Below are 9,056 nucleotides of genomic sequence, written 5' to 3' on the forward strand. Positions count from 1 at the left end.
GTGGACAGTTAATGTATTGTGATACAGTGTTCTTTAAAGAGATGCATCTTTCCTAAATTGGAGCAGCATTGCAGTGGTGCTGACGGACACTGGGCTGTTTAGCAGGAGAGCTGGTTTACAGCTCATTTACAAAGATGCAGCTGGTTTTGAAGATTGAGCCTGCCGGCAAGGAGAACCAACTGAATCCCATCAGGATGTGGCTGATTGAATCTAATTTCTTTAGTCCCTGAATGAGATGTGCTGCAGCATGTAGGATGCCCTTAAGGGGTGCAGGTGCGTAGTGGTGCCTAGGAGGCCATGGAGTAGGGCATTACCAATATCCAGATGCAAGAGTATGAGGACTTGAACAGCAATTTTGAAGTCACTTTATGGCAGAAACTGTTTCACCTTCTTTAGAACAGTGAGCTTGTACCAGGTCATCGTTGTTTTTTTTGGCAATGTGCTCTTTGTGAGTGAGTCCAATGATTTGGTACTCAGTGAAAGCTTGGGTTTGAAGATGTCAAGGTTGTGGTATTTAGCTAGGTTTGTACTGTTTCATGTTTGTTGTTCTTGGCAAATAACAGGAATTCTCTCTTGGTTGAGCTTCAGTTAGGCACTGCACATCCAAGTCTCGATGATGTGCAAGCAGTGTTTGAGGCATTCAATATCTGAAGTAGAGAATACAACATGTTTACCTTTTTGAGAAAGGCTCTATGTGACCACAATATCTATGAAAGCTTCACCTGGGAGCACAGTCAATTTCAATCTACTATCATTCTATTGCAATTGCTTTAAAAGTCTTGACGCTTCTTCCAATTATGTACTTTCTCCCTACTGCATTTATTTCAATGCATTTTTAACTTGTACACATACATCCCTGAGGTAAAAAGATTCTTACCCTCAATGGGAAATTAACGAAATTGCTTTATCTATACAGATACAAATAAAAACAAGACTATATGATTTGGGTTAATCACTCCATCATATTCAAAACAAGGTCCACTTATAGCATATCAACTGTTAACTAATCAAATTACTTTTTACATAGAAAGTTAGCAAAAGAAAATATGCTATACATAGCATGGGGGTACTTTATGACTCCAATGTATTATATGAAAAAAATCCTGTGCCACAAAGATAACTTGCAAAATGCTCCTGTTAGAAATAGGATTTCTGGTTGGTTGAGACATGTACTCTGTCCAAGCAGGAACCACAATCCTTGTCAGGGTAAGTAAGATAAACATCATAAATTATTCTGTGCCCACCCTCTGGTAGCTTGGCACAGAGCAATCAGACTTAACTTAACCCCTTCGCTGCTAGGCCTCCCCATGTGCTAAGCCTTTTTTTGGCTATTTGGGGTAGTTCATGCTTAGGCCCCTGGAACGTTTTGACCACATAAGGTATCCACACCAAATTTGTGTCCTTTCCTTTCAATATCATGGGTACCCAGGGTTTGTGGATTTCACTGCAGGAGACCCAGAACTTAGCCAAAATACAGCAACATTTTTGTTTTTACAAAAATGGAAGAAAAGTGCTGCAAATGAAAGGGTCTGTTTTCCCTGCAGATGGTATCAACAAAGGGTTTGTGGGGCTGAAATCACAATTTTCCCGGCTTTTAGGGACTGACAGGCTTTTGTCAGAAAACCAAAAATTTTTACACAGTTTTAACATTTTACTGGGACATAGCATATTTTTGCTGTTTTCTGTGCTTTCAACCTTCTTACAGTTAATAGTAGAAATGGGTTTGAAAGCAATAATGGATCCTGGAAAGCTATACATTTCAGAAAAGTAAGCATAATTCTAAATTCATCAAGGGGTCATTTGTGTAGATACTTCAAGGTTTCCTCATAGAAATTAACAGTTGAATATAGGAAAATTTGAACTAGTTGGAAAAAATTGCCATTTGTTCCAACATTTTCACCTTTAACTTCTTCTAATTATGACAGCTGTTTAAAAGCAATATACAGTTACATCTGCTGAACCTTTATGGTTGAGGAGATATATAGGACTTGTAGGTTCAACAAGAACCTGACAAACCCATAGCTAAAAACTGACCAGCGACTTGCAATGGCTTTTTATTATGTACCGGGAATAAAGCAATTAATTTGGGAAAATATATACATGGAAAAATCGGTATTAAAGACACCTATGTATTTCTGAAACTGTAAGAAACTATAGAGGTTAGAAACAATAGATATTTGCACATTTCCAAACTTGTGAGTACCCTTACCAGCATGAGAATTATAGGTCATTTTTCAAAGTGACTTTTTTTTTTACACATTGTCTTTCATTTAGAAGGCTGAAATGACAGTTGCTCAACAATTCTGTGTTACCCTAAGTCTCCCGATAAAAATGGTATCCCACCAGGTTCTGTTACCCAGAATCCCTTGCAAACCTAAATATATATATATTTTTTAAAACACATTTTCCTCACATTTCTGTGGTGGAAAGTTATGGAATCTGCCTGGAACCACAAAATTCCACCCACCCCGCATTCCCCAAAGTCTTCCAAGAAAAATGGTACCTCACTTGTGTGAGTAGGCCTAGTGCCGGCAACAGGAAATGGCCCAAAACGCAATGTGGGCAAACCACATTTTCAAAGTGAAAACTGACCCTTTTTTTGCAAAGTGCCTAGCTGTAGATTTTGAACCCTAGCTCTGCCAGCACATAGGGAAACCTAGTAAACCTATACATTTGTAAAAACTTGACACCCAGGGGAATCTAAGATGGTATGACTTGTCTGGCTCTCAAGAGATTCTGTTACCCAGAATCCCTAGAAAACCTCAAAATTTGTAAAAAACAAACAAACACATTTTCCTCTCATTTCTGTGGTGGAAAGTTCAGGCACCTGCGTGGATCCACAAAATTCCATTCACCCTGGATTCCCCAAAGTCTCCCAAGACAAATAGTACTTCACTTTTGTGGGTAGGCCTAGTGCCCGTGACAGGAAACGGCCCAAAACGCAACGTGGACACACCACATTTTCACAGTGAAAACTGACCCTTTTTATGAAAACTAGGCTCCATGGGGAATCCAGGATGGGGTGATTTGTCTGGCTCTCACCAGGTTCTGTTACCCAAATTCCTTTGCAAACCAAATAATTTGTAAAAAACCCATATTTTCCTCACATTTCTGTGGTGGAAAGTTCTGGAATCTGCATGGATCCACCAAATTCCACCTACCCCGAATTCCCCAAAGAGTTCAGAGAAAAATGGTACCTCACTTTTGTGGATAGGTCTAGGTCCCGTGACAGGAAATGACCCAAAACGCAATGTGGACACACCACATTTTCACAGTGAAAACAGACCCTTTTCTTGCAAAGTGCCTAGCTGTAGATTTTGATCTCTAGCTCTGCCGGATCCTAGAGAAACCCAGCAAACCTATACATTTTTAAAAACTAGACACCCAGTGGAATCCAGGATGAGGTGACTTGTCTGGCTCTCACCAGGTTCTGTTACCCAGAATCCCTTTCAAACCTCAAAATTTGTCTACAAAAACACATTTTCCTCACATTTCTGTGGTGGAAAGTTCTGGAATCTGGGTGGATCCACAACATTTCACCCACCCCACATTCTTCAAAGTGTTCTGAGAAAAATGGTTTCTACCTTGTGTGGGTAGCCCCAGTGCCCGCAACAGGAAACGGCCCAAAACGCAAAGTGGACACACCACATTTTCACCGTAAAAACTGACCCTTTTTTTGCAAAGAGCCTAGCTCTAGATTTTGAGCCCTACCTCTGCCAGCACCCAGGGAAACTTATACATTTTTCAAAACTGGACACCCAAGGAAAGGGTGACTTGTCTGGCTCTCACCAGGTTCAGTTACCCAGAATCCCTTCAAACCTCAAAATTTGTCAAAAACACCAAATATTCCTCACATTTCTGTGGTGGAAAGTTCTGGAATCTGTATGGATCCACAAAATTCTACCCACTCTGCATTCCCCAAAGTCTTCCAAGAAAAATCATACCTCACTTGTGTGGGTGGGTCTAGTAACCGTGACAGGTCACAGCCCAAAATGTTTTGAGGATACATCAAAATGACCTATCACAAAACAACCTGGTTTTGCAAGGGTTTTGCAAGTGGGGTAACCTGTTTTTTTTTGCATCGGGCCCAATGGCCATCTTGAGAAAAACATACATTAGTGAAAACTAGTGGGTCCCAAAACATTTTCCTACCCAGAATCCCCAAATTTAGCTGAAAAAAATCACTTTTCTCTCAAATTTCTGGGTGGGAAGTTCTGGAATCTGCGTGGAACCACACATTTCCTACCACCCAGCATTCCCCCAGGTCTCCAGATAAAAATGGTACCTCACTTGTGTGGGTAGGCATAGTAGCTGTAACAGGCAGTGGCCCAAATCGTACTGTGGAGATGTCAAAATTACATATAACTAAATTACCTGGTTTTGGGGGAGGCACCTGGGGTTTTGGCCCCTGGCTCACCGCCATTCAGGGAAACCTACCAAACCCACACATTTCTGAAAACTAGACACCCTGGGGAGTCTAGTGAGGTATGGCTTGCTCGGATCCCCCAACATTTCCCTACCCAGAATCCCCTGAAAACCTCATATTTAGCTGAAAAAAACATATTTTCCACATATTAGTGTATGGAATCACAGTCCTGGGCACAAATGTTCTACCCCACAGTGTTTTCCTTAGTATCGTGAGTAAAATGATACCTCATTGTGTGGGTGTCCAATGCAGAATTGGCTAAAAAAGTATTTTTGTTTTAAAAATAGCGCTTAGAATTCTCTGTGCTATACCGTTAAACCCAATGTTTTGGGCTCTTCCCAGTCACAGACCCTTGACCTACCCACACAAGTGAGGTATAATTTTACTCTGGAGACTAAGGGTAATGCTGTGGGGTAGGACATTTGTGCCGGCACAGTGAATACACCCAAAAATATGTGGAAAATGTAATTTTTCAGCTAAATCTGAGGGTTGCAGGGCATTTTGAGTAGGAAAACGTTGGGGGATCCACACAAGCCATACCTCGCTGAACTCCCCCGGGAGTATAGTTTCCAGAAATATGTGGGTTTGGTAGGTTTCTCAAGATGCCCGCCAATCCCGGGGCCCAAAACCCAGGTGACTACCCGTGCAAAACCAGGTTATTTTGCGATAGGTCATTTTGATATCTTCTCAATACGTTTTGGCCCTTGCCTGCCACGGGTACTTGGCCTTCCCACTCGAGTGAGTTACCATTTTTATTGGGAGACCTGTGGAAACACTGGGTGGTTGGAAATTTGTGGATCCATTTATTTTCCATAACTTTCCCACACAGAAATGTGAGTAATAAGTGATTTTTTCAGTTAAACTTGAGGTTTTCAGGGGATTCTGGGTAGGAAAATGTTGGGGGACACATGCAAGCCATACCTTCCTCGACTCCTCTGGGTGTCTAGTTTTCAGAAATGTGTGGGTTCGGTAGGTTTTTAAAGATGGCCGCCGAGCCCGGGGCCAAAAATCCAGGTGACTCCCCTTGCAAAACCAAGTTGTTTTGTGATAGGTCATTTTGATGTCTCGTCAATATGTTTTGGGACCTTGCCTGTCGCAGGTACTTGACCCACCCACTTGAGTGAGGTACCATTTTCATAGAAAGACCTGGGGGAATTCTTGGTGGTAGGAAATTTGTGGATTGACGTAGATTCCAGAACTTTCCCACACACAAATTTGAGAAAAATATGATTTTTTCATCAAAATGTGAGGTTTGCTGGGGATTCTGTGTAGGAAACGTTGGGAGATCTATGCAAGCCATACCTTCCTGTTCTCCTCTGCATCTCTATTTTTTAGAAATGTGTGGGTTTGGTAGGTTTCTCTAGATGGCTGAAGACCCCGGGAACAAAAACGCAGATGTCATCTATGTATCCGAAAATGATCTGGTTTTGCAAGGGGGTTCACATGAGTATTTGGTCCCAGGCTTGGCGGTCATCTAGGGAAAACTACCAAACCCACACATTTCTGAAAACTAGACACCCGGAGGAGTCCGGGATGGTATGGCTTGCATGCATCCCCCAACATTTCTCTTCACATAATCCCCTGCAAACCTCAAATGTAGATGAAAAAATCATCTTTTTCTCAAATATCTGTGTGGGGAAGTTGTAGGATCACCGGGCTGACACAAATTTCCTACCACCCAGGGTTCCCCCAGGTCTCCTGATAAAAATGGTACCTCAGTCACGTGGGTGAGTCAAGTACCCACGACAGGCAAGTGCCCAAAACATATTGAGGGGACATCAAAATGACCTACCACAAAACAACCTGGTTTTGCAAGGGGAGTCACCTTGGTTTTTTGCCCAGGGCTCGGTGGACACCTAAGGAAACCTACCAAACCCACACATTTTGGAAAACTAGACACAGGGGGAAACCAGCGAGGTATGGCTTGCGTGGGTCCCCCAATGTTTTCTTACCTAGAATCCCCTGCAAACATCAAATTTAACGGAAAAAAAACACTTTTTTTCTCAAATGTCTGTGTGGAACAGTTCTGGAATCTACGTGTGTGAGAAAGTGCCCTCTTTCTGCATGGTATGCCCCCACTTTTTTCTAAATTTTTGATGTTCTTTGACTGAGTGTGCCATGGGTTCCCGCTAATCAGGTAACCAGGGCCTATGTTCCTTCACTAAATTTGCTTTGAACCCTGAACGCATTTGGCATCTCTGGCCACTCTTTAGCAATAACATGTTGATTGAAAATAGTTTTAAAAAAATCAAAATTGTTCATTACAAATAAAAAAATATATAAAAGTGAAACAGATCGGAGGTACATTTAAATACCCTAATTTTAAATATAAAATGACAAATAAAGCAAGGACAATTCAAATAAAATTATATTTAAATAATAAAAGTGCATAGCAGATGCGGGTTTCAAACTCCTATTTCTCCCACATGATGTCCTCTTTCTTCAAGGTCATTTGCAGTTTTTTGACATTTTTCAACAGCTGGAGGGAGCTTGGACTTTCCACTGCTGATCTGCCTTTGCTGGGCGCTGCTCTTCCTCTTGGACTGACGAGCAGCTCCTTATTTCCACTTGGTTGCTCAGCTTTGTGTTTCAAGACAGTTGAGCTTCTTAGCTTTTTGAGCTCTCAGTTTTAATTTCTTGACGTTGGATTGATGCTTTTTCAATTTCATAATTTGCTCTCCTTTGGTCTTCATTTGCTTTGTAAGGCAGTCCAGTTCACGCTCAAGGTCTTCACGAACATCATTATTTGGAGTATCTTGTATTTGCTTCAAAAGATCTTGATGTTCAAAACTCATTTGGCCCAGTTCATCCTGCAGCGACAACAGGACATCAGCTAACCCTTCACTGGTGGATGAAGATGTGGACGACGAGGAGATGGGCCTGCCTGCAGAGGCGGCTTGGAAGGGTCTACGCCCAGGTGCACCGGGAGGTGGCTGGCTGACCCGCAGACTCTGGTGCTTGATCATGTGAAGTACAGTCTGCACATTCGCGCTCAGAGAGTGGCTCGAACTGAGGGACTTTCCAGCTACAAAGGGAAGCTCTCCGGCCTTTGGGTACACCTGCTGCCGGGGAGCCTCCTTCAAGTCATCATTCTTCTTCGCAGGACACTTCTTCTTGGCTTTTTTCTTTGGTCCACTCTCGGAAGAAACTGGTGTCGGTATCAAGAGCCTGTTGATTTCAAGTCCGTTCTCGAGCTGCTCAGCTTTCTGTTGCAGTAGTTTTCGATGATGTTCTTCTTCATGAAGCTTTTCCTGTAACTGACTAATCTCGTTCTGGGCAGTCCTCTGAGTGGCAGTCAGCCTGAGGCATTCCTTTTCCAAGACATCAAGTCTTTCAAGCTTTGACTGCAGGTCTTCTTGATTCAGATCGTTCTCTCGACGAAGACTAGCCTGTTGCTCTATAACAGCATTCTTCTCCTTTTCTGCATTCTGCACCATTTTCCCCATATAGTCTAGTAGTTTTTCCAAAAGAGAACACCGGCTCTGTGCTTTGCTCAGCTGAGAAATGACTTCTTCATGTCTCTCTTCAGTTATGATACGACCAGACAAAACTTTCTTTTGATTTTCACACTCCAGCACTTTTTTATACTCTGCAGCCTCTTTAGAAAGACTCTGTAGGTTATCCTCAGCTTGCGTCCTCTCCAACTCTAATCGACGGACCTTTTCGTGAAGTGTCTGCAGTGCAGACATAAGCTCTTTGCTATTTGGGGCAGGATCAACATCGAAAGTGGCAGATACTGGCTTTTTGGAAAGGAGAACCTCTGTCTTCTTGTAGGCATTGATCTTTCAATAAGAAGTGGGCTGTGATGGTATTTTATTTGGTGGTTGATAGAAGCTTCCTAGGTAGCTATCCTTTATAGTAAAATCCATCCTGCAGTCTCTGTTGCAGCTGGGACTTAGGTTGTTACTGTGCATCTCTCTGACCACAGCTCAGCCCCTGGTTAATGGCACCAAAGGTAGCCAGTGCACTGTGACCAGAGAAGGCCTCTAAGGGATGCAGCACTTATTTTTGCCACCCTTAGGGCTCCTGTTCCCTGACACACACACACTGCCTTTGCAGTCTGAATGTCTTCGTGCAGGACATAGTGTAGAGTCAACATGCCACACATCCCTGTGTGCCATGCTCACAAACCACCGCCCTGGCATAGATCAGTCACCCCACTAGGTGGGTGCACTATACCAGTGGTTGGGGTACAGGTGCATGAGCCCTGTACCCCTACAGTGCCCCAGTCCATTCTTGGGCATTGTAAGTGCAGTGGTGCCTTTAAGATTATATGGTGCTGGGAGTTGTCTTTACGAACTCTACAACACCATAATGGCTACACTGAAGACTGGGAAGTTAGGTATCAAACTTCTCAGCACATTAAACCCACTCTGATGCTAGTGTCAGATTTAATGTAAAATGCATGACAGAGGGCATCTTATAGATGCCCCCTGAAACTCGACAAACTTCTAGTGTCCTCACTGAGTGGCTGTTTAAGCTGCTACCACCAGACATGTTTCTGGACCCCTGGGTCAAGAGCCTTTTACTCTCTGGGGCCTGAAACAATGCACATTTTGGGGCACGGTGCTAAGCCTCCTTCCCAAGGATGGGCTGGGTTCACGAAGGGGAAGCTTCAAAGGCATGCTGC

At 43.0% G+C, this 9,056-nt stretch overlaps 1 pseudogene; it reads right to left on the bottom strand.

The window, feature by feature from the left end:
- Window positions 1–6,754: 6,754 nt before the first annotated feature.
- Window positions 6,755–8,332, bottom strand: LOC147689086 (centrosomal protein cep57l1 pseudogene; annotated as a pseudogene).
- Between the last annotated feature and the right edge of the window lie 724 nt (window positions 8,333–9,056).

This window comes from Lissotriton vulgaris, chromosome 10, assembly GCF_964263255.1.
Source record: "Lissotriton vulgaris chromosome 10, aLisVul1.2, whole genome shotgun sequence".
NCBI lineage: Eukaryota > Metazoa > Chordata > Amphibia > Caudata > Salamandridae > Lissotriton > Lissotriton vulgaris.